Genomic DNA, 16,029 nt, shown 5'->3' with positions numbered 1-16,029 from the left:
TTCCACTCTTGACTTCCAAAGAGTTCTTAATGACCCCGTTTGCATACCAGATTAAATTAAAATATTTTTGCTAAAAATAAAAAACAATTTTTTTTGTAGCATCCAAAGAGGCAGTGTTAAGGGCATTTGTTTTAGTGCTTGTTGTCTTGTTTGTCCACGGGCGAGCCTGGCAACAAAAAATTCTCTTCAATGGTTAGTGGCTTAGGGCATTGTTTTTCAACCTTGAGGTCAGAGGTTCAATCCAAGCTAACCTACCACAAAATTTTTTAAAAAAGAAAAAAAATTCTCTTCAAGCATGTGATACTGTCTTGTTGAATGTGGACCCTTGCGAGAAAAATTTCACTAAGGTTCCACATTCACCTATAGATCTTGGCCATTCATTTAGTGATGGGCCCACTAATAGTTATACTGGCCCGCAATTTTCCTTGTCTTGGCGAAGATATTGTGAGACTCTTATCAATTTCTTTTGTCTTAGAACTGTCCGAGAATTTGGGTCTTGTAGGGTATCCTTTTGTCCAAAAAAAAAAAAAAAGTCGCCATGTTTATAAGCCCAGGAAGGGATGGGTGTACAAAACCAAAACAAAGGGTTCATATTCATTTATCGGCAGAATTTACTGCTTTATTTGGTTCGGCAAAATATCCGCACACGCAATACATTGGAATCTAAAAGGAATCTAAAAGAGATTTTTGTGCGGATACTGTAGATATTTTCGCTTGGGATTTTCGGAAATGTAATCTGAGAATCTTATGAAGTGACAAAAGTGCCCTTTGTATTTAGTAAATTTTCATGGAACTCATGAAGCATTTATAGGTTTGTAGCCCGCTTTAGTAGTTCACGGTGTACTAACGATATATATCTATCTTTCTACTATAATAAGCAAGCTGGGAGAAAAAGCCCAGGCTTTTGTTAATTTTTTGAAAATTCTGTGGAATTAACACCTCACTTTTCTTGACTTTTTTTAACAAAAGCACCCATTCAACCCACATATTTTCAATCCTACCCCCTCCTTTATGCTTTTTAACAAAGGCACCCATTAAACCACATAATTTCAATCCTACCCCTTCCTTTATGCTCTTTTTACAGATTGGGTGCATATGCCGTAATTGTCATATTTCCATACATCTTCGTTGTAGTTTTAGCCGTAATTGTCATAGCAAGGTGCCATTTGTGGGTACTTTTTTTATAATTGTTCTCTTTTACAGCAATTTTGTCGTAATTTCCCTCCAAAACTTTAGTACCTTATGATTATTATTGCTAATTTCTTTCGGTACTTATTATTGCTAGCCACCTTTCCAGAAATAGTATTGCCGTGCAATTTTCACCACGTCTAATAAGACAAATCTCACAACACATACAATTGCAAAGGATGGCCGAGAAGTAACCTTTGGAGAAGGTGGCTAGCAAATACCTACCAAAACAAAAAAAAACCAACAAAAACAAAAATTGGAGAGTTGTGATCATCCCATGGAAATGATTTTTGGGGCACAACCTATTTACAATGTGGCCCATCAAATGGATGGTTTGGATCATCCTATGGTGTGGTTCGTGCATTAACATTAAGGCCCAATTGTAGGCCCCACCCATATTTGTCAAAATGAAGTTTACGGTCAACGCCATAGGGTGATCCAAGCCGTCCATTTGATGGCCCGCGACGCAAGCCCCAACAATCATTGCCATATGATGATCCTAGTCCTCCGATTTATAGAGAAACTAATTACCATGCCAATTATCGAAGCCATTGCCCTTTTTTATCATTTCGTATGTATGCCACTTTGAGTTATACAAATTCTTCAATTTCACTATTGTTAATAGTTTTAATGCTTCTTTTAATTAACCATTATCTTTTCTTCGCCGCCCGATGCACGGGGTTTTTTACTAGTACAATATAAAGTTGAAGGTGGTAAGCTGGGTGGCGCCACGTGTGAGCCCCTTCTTTATTCCGAAATTTTACAAAATCTAAATTTCAAAAGACTTTTATACATGCAACTTCTGTGTATATTCTGTGTATAACTACTTTTAAGAGAAAGATAAATATACACGCTAACTTCTGTGTATAGTGCCTTAATCATAAAGGATTATTATTTAATACTCTTAAAAGTTTTTTTACTTTCGTATGTATCTACTCAACTTTAACGTATATAAATATACACGCTAACTTCTGTGTATAGTGCCTTAATCATAAAGGATTATTATTTAATACTCTTAAAAGTTTTTTTACTTTCGTATGTATCTACTCGAGTTTAACGTATATAAATATACATGCTAACTTCTGTGTATAGTGCCTTAATCATAAAGGATTATTATTTAATACTCTTAAAAGTTTTTTTACTTTCGTATGTATCTACTCAAGTTTAACGTATATCGATCTCCCAACGATTCGTTTTCAGATATCATATGTAACCCTTCCCTATTCCACGATTTCACACATATGCAAGCCCTATATTAGCAAAGCCTTCTCATCTTTACCAAGTCTTTTTAGCTGGATCTTCGCCGGTTATTTGGAGCCTTTTTGTTTCTTATTCTGCCTCCCTTTCTCTCTCGCACACGCCAAAACCCTAGCCGTCCAAGCCTCACGAACGCAGGCTTTCACATCCAGCAAGAAGAATAAGAAGAAAAAGTAAGTTTCTTATTTTAGGTTTTTTCCCTTCAAAATTTCTCATCATTTTTTTTAGATTTTTACACTCAATCTTTGATAGGTACCCAGAAATGGACAAGAAGAAGATGAAATAATGGTTCGTTTGGGAAACCAGTCCCACATACAATAGCACGAAATTAAGTTGAATTCTTCTTTACCTTTTCCATTAAGAGATAAGAAAATATAAATGTCTACAATGATCTCAAGTTTCAACACACTAGGACTCTACAACCAATCAGAATAAAGGATAAATAAAAGAAAACTAAAAGATAAATATAAAAGATAGCTAAAACTAACTAGCCAACGTAATCGTTGGTTATTGACATCCCTAATCTAACGTAGCTACCAGCAATATCCGATTAAAGAAATCCCTAAAATCTAGGGATTCAACAATCTTTCTCTAGGGTTTCTCTAGGCGGAGTTTTCATTTTTTTCTTTATTTTTTGAGATTATAATTTCTTCTTTCTTTTATTCCAAGTTCATTGATTCAATTAATACCCCCAAGTCTTCCGCTGCAGATTCGTCATCCAAATTGGTGAGCGAACCCATTTATGCAGCAGCTTTTCCTATTGCTTACATAGTTTTCCCTTCTCTTCTTTATAAATAATTTAGGAAAAAAATCTATAATTCCATCTTTTCAATTCATTTTTTATGAATCATTAACTTTCCTTTGCCACGGTGTCCAAGTAGAAATTTTGTATAAATACATATTTTTTCCTTTAATTTTTTATAATAATTTAGAAAAATATTTCACTGTCTTTTAAGCTCATTTTTTTATGAATCATTTACTTTGGGTTGTTCATATTGTGTTGTATATGTTTAAAGTGCAATGTTTCTTAAGATGATATTATATCAAGCCATTTTGTGATATTATATTTCTTGATATTATTATTGCTATATAAACTTGCATGGTTCTTTTTAATTGTCTTAATTCAGTGGAAAATCTTCCAAAGATAAGAGATGGTAGCCCCTTGATCAAGTGAGATAAAGAAGGAGATTTATTTTTTTTGCCTCTTTAGGTCTTTAAATGGTCAATACCTTGATCTTTTGAGAGGGATGTCTTCTTCTGCTGAATGTGTTAGCTTAGACAGGCCAAATCTTGACAACATATACTGTAACTTCCCTTATTGGAATGCTACCAAAAAAACAAAAACAAAAACACTATTTGCATATTAGCTTCCTTCTATCATGATTTTTGCCTTCCAGTTGATGTTGTTTGCTAAGGAAGATTTGACGTAGGGGGGTCAAATAAATTGTATAATGACACAGGGGTCTAGCTATAGCAAAAATGACATAAGGGGGTCAAAATTTGGTTTTCTAAATTTTCAATAACGAGAATGCCCTTGTGGCAGAAATAGGTGATATGACTTTTAAGAAATAAAAAGCATTTCAGTTTCCCTCTCTTTCTCTTCCCTCTTCTCTCTTCCCTCTTCTCTCCTCCCGTCTGTGTTTTTTTTTTTCCGTCCTCTTCTCCGGCGATCTCTACGGGTCTGTTTGGTTCGTGAATCTCGGCGGGAAGGGGGAGTGAAAGGGGATTTGTGCAGAATGGCAATGAAAGGACCTTATGGGGGTGGGGTTTTGAAGTAACGTTTGGTTGTAGGGATGCTTACTAGGATTTTGTTGGAACTAAATTCCCAAATGCCATTTGGTTACAAGAATTTAGCGGAAGATATGCGACGAAGCAGTGAGTGGAGCCTCATCCGTCGTTTGAGAAGGCCATTCCTGTTGAAATTCTAATACAGAAACTCGGTTTTGGGGGTTTGCCATTCGGTTCTCATTGGAGAGCCACGTGGGCCGACCGTATCCCGACATTGTTGTGGGTGTTTTGACCATCGGGTTTGAAAAACACAACCAAACGACGTGCCGGCATCTAAAATTCCCACGAAATTCTAATGAGATGCCTGATTTTTGACAACCAAACAGAGCCGTAGGCAATCTCTCCGGCAATCTCGACGAAGGTGAAGCACGTATGAAACCTGGAAAATAGTAAACCCTACCTGGTCTCAGTTTATTTTTCATGATTTGTCTTCGGTGTGAGTACGAAGTAGAGATGTAGTTTGTAGTCAGTTGACAAATTTGTATTCTCACCTGTCATAGTAGAGATGTAGATGTAGTTTGTAGTCTCACCTCTCATACTAAAAGCTTTTGAACTACATTTATGCTTTTGAACTTTCCATGAATAAAAGCTTTCTTAACATCCATTTATTTTGAGCAACAAATTCTTGAAAAGATAAACATTAAAGAAATTGATGCTTTAACAATAGGAGTTGAGTGTATATTTAGAGAAAAAATAAACCATTTGTGGCAAACACACCGTTCTTACAGTTGGGGTACATGTTTCCAGATGGCATTCTTATACAATCACATATCTTTCTCCATTGCCTTCACCCCTATGTTATCTTTCATATTATTTTCTTTACTATCTGAAAGAAATAATTTGCAAAGATTTTATTTAAGAGAAATGTGGCAGTGTGATATGATAATGCGCAAATGGTGGTTGTGCTCCATAAGATATTGCTATTATTAGTATATCAAAACTCATGCTATCCCATTTAGCTTTGGTGTTAAATGTGAAAGTGCTTGCGAAAAGAAGACAGACATGAGTTTGAAGAGTGTAGGGATTGAATTTTTGAGGGCCCATAATCCCTTCTCTAATACCATGCATAGCTCCCCTCTATTGCCCTTGAGAAGCCCCCCTTAGGTACTAATAACCCCTTTTTGTAGCTAAAAACCCATGACTTTCAACTTCAGGACTTTCTTCTGGATTTGATGGACCCTCCAAGGGTACTTCTACCCCATTTGAGTGCCCATAATCCCTTCTCTAATACCATGCATAGCTCCCCTCGGTTGCCCTTGAGAAGCCCCCCTTAGGTACTAATAACCCCTTTTTTGTAGATGAAAACCCATGACTTTCAACTTGACGACCATCTTCTGGATTTGATGGACCCTCCAAGGGTACTTCTTCTACCCCATTTGAGGGCCCATAATCCCTTCTCTAATACCATGCATAGCTCCCCTCGGTTGCCCTTGAGAAGCCCCCCTTAGGTACTAATAACCCCTTCTTTGTAGCTGAAAACCCATGACTTTCAACTTGACGACCATCTTCTGGATTTGATGGACCCTCCAAGGGTACTTCTTCTACCCCATTTGAGGGCCCATAATCCCTTCTCTAATACCATGCATAGCTCCCTCTATTGCCCTTGAGAAGCCCCCATTAGGTACTAATAACCCCTTTTTTGTAGCTGAAAACCCATGACTTTCAACTTCAGGACTTTCTTCTGGATTTGATGGACCCTCCAAGGGTACTTCTACCCCATTTGAGTGCCCATAATTCCTTCTCTAATACCATGCATAGCTCCCCTTGGTTGCCCTTGAGAAGCCCCCCTTAGGTACTAATAACCCCTTCTTTGTAGCTGAAAACCCATGACTTTCAACTTGAGGACCTTCTTCTGGATTGGATGGACCCTCCGAGGGTACTTCTCCTACCCCATTTGAGTGCCCATAATCCCTTCTCTAATACCATCCATAGGTCCCCTCTATTGCCCTTGAGAAGCCCCCCTTAGGTACTAATAACCCCTTTTTTGTAGCTGAAAACCCATGACTTTCAACTTCAGGACTTTCTTCTAGATTTGATGGACCCTCCAAGGGTACTTCTTCTACCCCATTTGAGGGCCCATAATCCCTTCTCTAATACCATGCATAGCTCTCCTCTATTGCCCCTGAGAAGCCCCCCTTAGGTACTAATAACCCCTTTTTTATAGCTGAAAACCCATGACTTTAAACTTCAGGACTTTCTTCTGGATTTGATGGACCCTCCAAGGGTACTTCTTCTACCCCATTTGAGGGCCCATAATCCCTTCTCTAATACCATGCATAGCTCCCCTCTATTGCCCCTGAGAAGCCCCCTTAGGTACTAATAACCCCTTTTTTGTAGCTGAAAACCCATGACTTTCAACTTCAGGACTTTCTTCTGGATTTGATGGACCCTCCAAGGGTACTTCTTCTACCCCATTTGAGTGCCCATAATCCCTTCTCTAATACCATGCATAGCTCCCCTCGGTTGCCCTTGAGAAGCCCCCCTTAGGTACTAATAACCCCTTCTTTGTAGCTGAAAACCCATGACTTTCAACTTGAGGACCTTCTTCTGGATTTGATGGACTCTCCGAGGGTACTTCTCCTACCCCATTTGAGTGCCCATAATCCCTTCTCTAATACTATCCATAGGTCCCCTCTATTGCCCTTGAGAAGCCCCCCTTAGGTACTAGTAACCCCTTTTTTGTAGCTGAAAACCCATGACTTTCAACTTCACGACCATCTTCTGGATTTGATGGACCCTCCGAGAGTACTTCTTCTACCCCATTTGAGGGCCCATAATCCCTTCTCTAATACCATCCATAGGTCCCCTCTGTTGCCCTTGAGAAGCCCCCCTTAGGTACTAATAACCCCTTCTTTGTAGCTGAAAACCCATGCCTTTCAACTTGAGCACCATCTTTGGATTTGCTGTACCCTTCAAGGGTACTTCTCCTACCCCATTTGAGGGCCCATAATCCCTTCTCTAATACCATCCATAGGTCCCCTCTATTGGCCTTGAGAAGCCCCCCTTAGGTACTAATAACCCCTTTTTGTAGCTGAAAACCCATGACTTTCAACTTCAGGACTTTCTTCTGGATTTGATGGACCATCCAAGGGTACTTCTTCTACCCCATTTGGGTGCCCATAATCCCTTCTGCTGTAATTTAATTAAGAAAATATTATATCCTTGCCAGATGTAACATGTTAAACTAATTTCTCGTAGATTTCGTCTTTAAACTAGATTTCGTACTGTGACCTGTGTACTTGAAATGCAATGTTCACTTATGTTAAATTATTTTCATGCTTCAGTCTGGTATTAAATGTACTGAGAAAAAATATGTTATCATCTTCTTCTCATGTTTAAGTCTTAACCATATCATATACTCCTTTTGCAGACAAGTTTTCAATCAGGAAGGTCATATTTTCTTCTTTCAACGTGTGCCTCCGAAGGTTTTGCTTATGTCGGCCTCTACTTATTCGCCTTGAGAAGCCCCCTTTACGTACTGGTTCTTATCATATCTTGTCTGCCCTTTGCAGGTCTTCGTAAACTGGCACGCACAATGCTTTCTCTGCTGTTACACTATGATGGCATACTGAAGGATGAAGTTAATTGGGAATATGTTGGTGGGAGTAAGAAATTGTTATTGGTAAGTCCCCGAATGAATCTTAAAGAATTGGAGGCTCTAATCCACAGTCGAATTGGGAGTATTGGAGGAGGGGTGTCACTATCCATCAAATATTGATATGTTGTTGATCCATATATAAGCACTCTAATCGACGTCGATAGCGATGAAATCTTCAAATCGTTGGTTAAGGTGCTTGAGAAAGATAATTTCAACTCTGTGATGCTATACATAACAAAAATTGACAATGGCCTAAATTCATCTTATTCTTCAATTCTGCCCACAAACAATGTCATACCTTCTACTTCCTTTTCACCTCGAAATCTCTCTCATAACCTGCCCATACGTTTGACTTCTGTACCACCGATTCCCTCTCAAAATCCCTCTCATAATGCATGCATACCTCCTACTTCCGTTCCATCGATTCCACACCTAAGATATCCATCGGAACGAGTAACTGTCACTCCCGACTCTCGTTTTGAAGTAGACTTAGAAAGAGAATATGAAACAGAATTGGGTAATACAAGCATAGGAGGTGACTCGGCACAATTTAGTTCAAGGTATGTCTTGTACAATTTTATTTATATTGAAGTACTCAATCTACTATCCTAATTTTATATTGTTGAACTGTGTAGGGTACGAGTTGGCCAAAATGAAAACTTCTCGGATGATATGTATGAGAACCCTACCTCCGAAGATATCATTGTCCCCGGGAATGATGCAGATGTGCCGTTGGAGCATATTAACGTTTTGGAGGATGATTTTCATGTCTTCGGTTGTGATTTCGAAGAATTTAGAACTGAAGATGACAATGATGATGATCCTGCAGAGGATGATGATGAGGATGATGACGAGGCTGAGGCTGAGGCTGAGGTTCAGGATGAGGAGGGTGATGAGGCCGCTCATGATCCTGAAGTGGCTCCCCCTACCGCCAATGGTTGGCCATTTCTACCTGCTGGCACAAGTCGGCCACTGGAAGTAGACGACATGTATGTTGGGGCTGATGAGGTAGATGCAGATAATCTTCAGTTCGATGAGTTAACTGTTGGGGCTATGTATCCAAATATGAAGCAGTTCAAGAAGGCCGTTAAGGAGTATGCAATTCGGCAGCGATTCATGTTCAAGAAGTCACGGTCAACTCCCAAGAAGTATGCCGTTGTATGCAAGGAACCAGGTTGCAAGTGGCGTATATCAGGCATTAGCCGTATGACTTATGTGTTAGTGAAGAAGTTTGTGAGCGACCATACGTGTACATCTCACTTAAAGGGCAATGATAATCATCTAGCTACATCCCCATGGGTTGCCGAGACATGCTTACCCCTATTTGACCGTCCAGAAGATGTGGGGACAAGGATCATAAGACAGTACATGAAGTCGCACTGGGGTATAACCATGACCTACCGTAGAGCACACCTTGCGATGAACATCATCCTTGAAATAAAGTGTGGAAATGTGGAGGACTCATACCGCTTGCTCCCTGCACTGATAGTTGAGATGATGATAACAAACCCGGGCACCTACATGCGTGTTTTTCGAGCGAGAGATCTACGTCCAGGGGGAGATGATAAATTTGCTCGCTTATTCTGGGCATTTGGTCCCAGCATACGTTCTTTCCAACGAACACTCAGATCGATAGTTTTGGTCGATGGGACGCATCTACGTGGAAAGTATCTTGGAATCTTACTGATCGCAGTTGGGGTAGACGGGAACAACGGCTTAGTTCCATTAGCTTTTGGTGTTGTCGAGACTGAGAACGAAGATAGCTGGTGCTGGTTCCTCTATTTGGTGAAGCGGCACGTATTGCCTGAGGGGATAGGCGCATTGACCCTGTGCTCCGATCGACAAAAGGGGTTGATGCAAGCAGTGCCTAAAGTAATGCCTATTGCAAACCATAGCTACTGCATACCGACTTCAAAGACCCTTTACTTAAGAAATTGTTCTGGAGAGCTGCTAGGGCTTTGAGAGAGAGTGTTTTCATAGACACAATGGAAAAAATTAAGGCGAGGAATGAAAATGCACACAACTGGATAGCCACTATTCCGAAGGAAAACTGGGCTAGTTTCTACTTCAAGGGGGAAAGATATGATGTGTTGACCACCAATAGATCGGAGTATTACAATGCAGTGCTAAAGGATGCCAGAAAATTGCCGATTGCAGCTGCGGTGGAGCTGACTCGTTTTAAGAACTCCGAATACATACAGAAACGTCAAGCGATGGGCCTTCAATGGGAAACAAAGTGCACGCATTATGCAGAAAAACATTTGGGACTGGCCAGGGAACAGGGTCGCGGATATACTGCTTATCGAGTAGGTGTGCACGAATTTGAAGTAAGGTCCCGTGATCATCATGATGTCGTAAACTTGCTGCAATAAACCTGTACATGTCGTGAGTTCCAAACGCTTGGCCTTCCGTGCGGACATGCCATGGCAGCCATTGCCATCACAGATTTTGATGAGTACGATTATTGCCATAAATGGTTTCGTATAGAGATGTATCGGGAAACGTACTGTGAGGTGCTTCACCCTACAGTAGATCGCACTCAATGGGTGTATTACCTCCAATAGCGAAAAGACCACCTGGACGGCCGCGAATGAGAAGATCTGACCGCGAATTGCAGAGTGGAGTGCATCGCAAATGTACGACCTGTGGAAAACTAGGCCACAACAAAAGGACTTGCAGAGAACCTCCCATGGAGAGACAACTCCCTGATGAATCTTCCATTGGACCCTCTGCCCCCGTTTTCAATAGGTACATGATACGTAATATATTGAGGTCAATAAGTAGTATAGAACATCCCCGATTCCATACTTATTCGGTGTGGTGGTGGTGTTGTAGGTCGGGTGTACCTTGTGCAGCTCCTTTTTTCACGTAATTATTCCGCGGAGAATGCATTGGAGGCTCCAGTTGGATGAAGGAGGAGAAGTGGATTAATTGAAAGTGTGCACAGTAATTAGTTGTTGTATATAATAATTTTTTGAGGGAAACCCTTTTTTGGTATACTGTAATTAGTGGTGTGCATAGTTGAAGGCTGGCAAGTTTTCTGAGGAGAACCCAATTTTTTGAAGGTGGAATACGCTATTTTTTGTTATACTGTAATTAATGGTATACTGTAATTAGTGGTGTGCATAGTTGAAGGCTGCCCAGTTTTATGAGGGAAACCCAATTTTCTGAAGGTGGAATACTCTATTTTTTGTTATACTGTAATTAATGGTATACTGTAATTAGTGGTGTGCATAGTTGAAGGCTGCCCAGTTTTATGAGGGAAACCCAATTTTTTGAAGGTGGAATACTGTATTCTTTGTTATACTGTAATTAATGGTATACTGTAATTACTAGTATACTGTAATTTTTGGAGGGAAACCCTGTTTTCTTAAGGTGGAATGGGTTGTCATAGTTGAAGGCTGCCCAGTTTTCTGAAGCTCGAATGAGTTCTACCTTGCAAGCATTGTTAAAATAAGCTTTTCCCTGCTGGTAAGAAAATTCAAGAACTGGAAAATTAAATTGGTTGTATATATATATATATATATATGACCTTTTTGTTCATTTTGCAAAAAGTTTGTCATTTTGCAAAAAAGTTAGCAAAAAGCTTTTCCCTGCTGGTAAGAAAGGGCGAAATAAAGTTTGTCATTTTGGAACCTTTATTTATTGACCTTTTTGTTCGTTTCATGGGCATTGATGTCCCAAAAAAATGGAGCATAGAGCTTTACTCCCCCTTAATATATGCATATTATTATGACTTGGGAGCTCAAATATTCTCCCCCTTTTGTCATCACCAAAAAAGGTGGAACAAAAGGAAAGAGAGTAGGTATGAGCCAATGAAAGTGCATACAACCACTCAAAGGACATAGCATCCACGACACATCATAACATGACAGAATTATATAAAACGGAATACATCCCAAAAAGATCCAACTGACTATCCAAGCAACTACCTAAATATGATCCATACAACCAACTGATAATCCAAACACTATAGAAACATATAGATAAGGCTAATATAAAAAAAATCTGAACAAGACAGGATCCATCATCAGAGAACTAGAGCCATCTACTGCTCCGAAGGAGGCGGTGGGTGATGAGAAGAACTGCCCGGCGCCTGGCCCCACTGACCACTGGAGATGTAGCGATAATAGGCGGCCCACTGGTCATCAAAGTGGGAAGTCATGGTGTGGAAGCGAGTCGAAATCGCAGAGTCGACATGGGTAGACAACTGCTGAAACTGAGAGGCCATGGATCGCTCAATGGCCTCCTGCATGTGAGCCAAATCCTGGCGAGTGCAGAACTGAGATGTATCTTCTGAAGGCTGAGGTGCCGGTGCAGGCAGGTCCTCGGCTTCGTAGCCTCCTCCATCGTGAACATCGATGTCAATCGCTGCTTCATTAAGAGCCATGCGGTTAAAGGTCGGAACATCAAACGGGGCAGTAGGAGTCATGGTCATCTCTCCATCCAAGGTGATGCCGAAGTGCCGGAAGACACGGGTGAGAATCATGCCATATGGCAAGGAAGATCGGTAGCGTTCAGGGGTCTGAAACATGAAGCGAAACATGATATATGGCAGACAAAGCTGGCGGCCCTCTAGGATGCTGTAGATAATATATGCCTCTAAGGGTCTTACGGCTTCACGCATCCCACCACGAGGTATGAAGATGTGGTACATGAAGTTATGGAGCACGCGCGCAACCGGAATGAGGTCGGCAGATTGTACGGGCATATTAGGGTGGTAGCGCCGTGTTATCCGCCCATAGACAGTGTCATGATCAATATCATCAAGTTCATGCGTCCCATCGTCCGGCCAAAAATAGTGTAAGAGGCCCTCATGGCTAATCCCAAATATTGTGGCAAAAGTCTGATAGGTGAGTTTGATGACAGTTTTCTTGACCTTAGATTCGATTTTGAAGAAGGAAGGGGAAATGGTGAGATTGGCATAGAAGAGACGCACCAATCGAGGGTAAACGGGTTCGTTATTGTGAAGGATGGGTGTCCAATGAAGAGCATCAAATTTGGCCTTTAAATCAAAATTTTCAAGGACAGGGGGATCAATGTACCTACCGGTCAGGACGCGCCTAGTGCCGACGTCGTCCCAAAGTTTCTTCGCCTTATCCCCAGTGAAATAGGACTTGGCCACAACCTCGGCAGCCACAGCCTTGGCCTTGGACTTCTTCCGTGAAGGCCCTTCTTCGTCGGGAACTTCTTCACGAACGTATTCGGGGTCTTCAACTTGGGAGGAGCCTCCGATGTTGAGATTTTTGGTTTTAGGAGGCATGGTGAGAGGAAATATGGGTGGAGAGAAAAGTGATATGTAAAGAAGAAGAGAAATAGCCCTAAAATGGAGGCCAAAAAGAGAAATAGATAAGGGAAGAAAGAAAAAACGAAAAAGGGGTGAAATGCTAGGGTTTTAGGAAGAAGAGAGAGATTTGGAAGGGAGAAGAGGGTTTTGGAGGAAGATGTAGGGAGAAAATGATGGAACGAAAGAAAAAGTGGACTTAGGGTTTCAAGAGAAGTGGTTTAGGTATAGGGAAAGAAGAGAAGAAAAGTAAAGTAAAAAAAAGGAACCGGGTCCAGGGTTATGAAGCTCCTGGGCCGATTCTCGGAGTTCCGAGACACTGTGTCGGAGTTCCGAGAACAAAAGGAAATTTTTTTTTTTCCATTGCCCGAATCTCGGAGTTCCGAGAATTTACGGTTTTTTGTATATGCTACTGGAACGAATCTCGGAGTTCCGAGAAATGTTCTCGGAGCTCCGAGAATATACAGGTTTTTTGGATATGCTACTGGAAGGAATCTCGGAGTTCCGAGAAATGTTCTCGGAGCTCCGAGAATATACAGGTTTTTTGGATATGCTACTGGAACGAATGTCGGAGTTCCGAGAAAATTTTTCGGAGCTTCGAGAATAGACAGGTTTTTTCATATTATACTGGACCGAATCTCGGAGTTTCGAGAAAATATCTCGGAGCTCCGAGAATAACGTGGCGGAAATCTCAGAGTTCCGAGACATTGTCTCGGAATTCCGAGAATCGTTGGAGGTTCCACTTTAGGATCTGCTAACCCATTTATTTTATATTTTTATTTTGTATGAATTGTCTTTTGCTACACAAACTATTGAAATTGTGGCCCATCAAATGGACGTTATGGATCATCCTATGGTGTGGGGTGGAAAGTCCATTTGGAAAGAAGAGGGTGGCTGTTGTAAGAAATTAAGTGTGCAATTTATGAACAACTTTGAGGAAGATTTTTTTTCTTCCCAACAGTTCAACCAACCAAACAAAACCGGAAAAGCACAAAAAACAGGGGTCCCATTGCCAACTATGACGATGAAAATATAAAGTAGAGAGAATAACCACAATTACAAATAAATCATATTTCCATCCAATAGAAATATAAATTCCCCCAAAACTTTATGAACAAATATTTGATGATTTTTAAAGACCTTTACCATATTTCGCAATGAACCCAATGCCACAACCACCATCACTTCACAGAACTTGATTTTTCATTACAAATACATAGTTGTCAGTATGCTGAGATACAAACAAACCCTCCCTCTGTGTCTCTACACCCTGCTTTCTGTCTTACACATATGCGCCCAACAATTACAAATAAATTTAGCCCATTTTACCCCATTTTGCTTACAAATACATAGAAAACTTCACTGGAAAGACCATCAATGTCCACCATGTTTACAACATCCATCAGAACTTGAAGAGAGGTTCTTCATTTTTCAGTCATATATCCCCCTTAACGAAATCACCACAGTCCCCAAACTCTCCGCGCAAGAATCTTTCGCACAGCTGCAGCCGATAAGCGGGAATGTCAGACTTTCTGAAAGTAAATGGATCATTTGCATACAGATGGTCGATCGCTTTAAGCACAAACAAACCACAGTCGAACCTACATAACAACAGTTGTATTGAGCGAATCAAAATCATAGCCTAGAAAAATAAACATTTAAATATACTAATATACTGACCCATTGGCCTGTTGTGGGAAATTTTCCATCTGCGCATATTGAAAGTGGTCTATATCACAGCCCCTTTCCTTTAAGTACTCCTTCAACAACACAACCTGCAAGTGGTTAACATTGACAGGTTTAGGAAACATAAGTGTTATACGTATAGATTTATAAGTAGGAAAACATTAAAGATGCTAACCCACTTACGGTCAATCTTGCTCTTTCCTGGAACTCCATTCCTTTACAGGAATTGCATTCGTGGAAGATTTTGTTGACCATATCGACAATGAGGAGAACCCAATGGTTGTCTTCACATAATGGTAATAGTACAATTTTTACTGCTTCGAGGTGGTGGTTTATAAGTCTACTGTGCAGAGCGTCCTTCGCTGTCCTCCATTTCTACCCTCTGGACCTCAGTGACTTCGGTCCCTACTGCAGTAAGAGTTCCCTATAAAAAAAAGGAATTCAATGGGATACTACAGATAAAATCTTATGTAAACCTCAATGTGGGATGATAGAAATAACACTTACATGTACCACCGATGGAACGAAGACAATTCCCCCCATTGTAGGATCTGCTAACCCATCGTCGTTGGAGGACTGCACGTGCTTCCCATATATATCGACAATCTTCAAGGAAGAGAAGTAAATGTCAGATGTACATTATTCCCTACAGTAATGTAGAAATTAATGATAAAAAATGACACTTACAGTGCCAGTCAGGTATTGTCCGACATTCCAAAGATGTTGTAGGTCTTCAGCTATTAGGTGTACATCATCTGTTTCCATGAGGATATCACTGCAAAATTGTATTAAATTGTTAGTTAATAATTTTCAATTCTGATCAACTTAAATCATGGTATAATATAATTCACATCTACTTGCCTTTTATCATGCTTTAGAAGTCTCTCTATCAGAGCTGTTCTCCTTCCCTTACGCATCTTCCCGTCATCCCCTTTCTTCTTGGGCGGTGGTTTAGGTATGTTGGGGTCCTCCCCCTGTTTCTTCCCTTCCTTCTGCCTCTTCTTTCGGGTCTTCCCTGAATAGTAGGGGCTTTTTCTGGCTCTCCCAGATTTCCTACTCCTTCCACCCATCTTCACACCCCTCACAATGCTCCCTAATTCGGAATCCACCATCTCATCCCTTACACCACTCACTTTCATCTCAACTTCAGTAGATGGTGCATCTTCCTTGGCCACCTCCATTTCGAACAATCGTTGTAAAGGGTTAAGGATCACCCCGTCTGTGGTGC

Source organism: Tasmannia lanceolata, unplaced genomic scaffold, assembly GCF_043159265.1.
Source record: "Tasmannia lanceolata isolate RefF3 unplaced genomic scaffold, GAP_Taslan_0.1 ptg000003l, whole genome shotgun sequence".
Taxonomy (NCBI): Eukaryota; Viridiplantae; Streptophyta; class Magnoliopsida; order Canellales; family Winteraceae; genus Tasmannia; species Tasmannia lanceolata.
The sequence above is the reverse complement of the archived record's forward strand: the minus strand, read 5'-3'. Positions refer to the sequence as shown.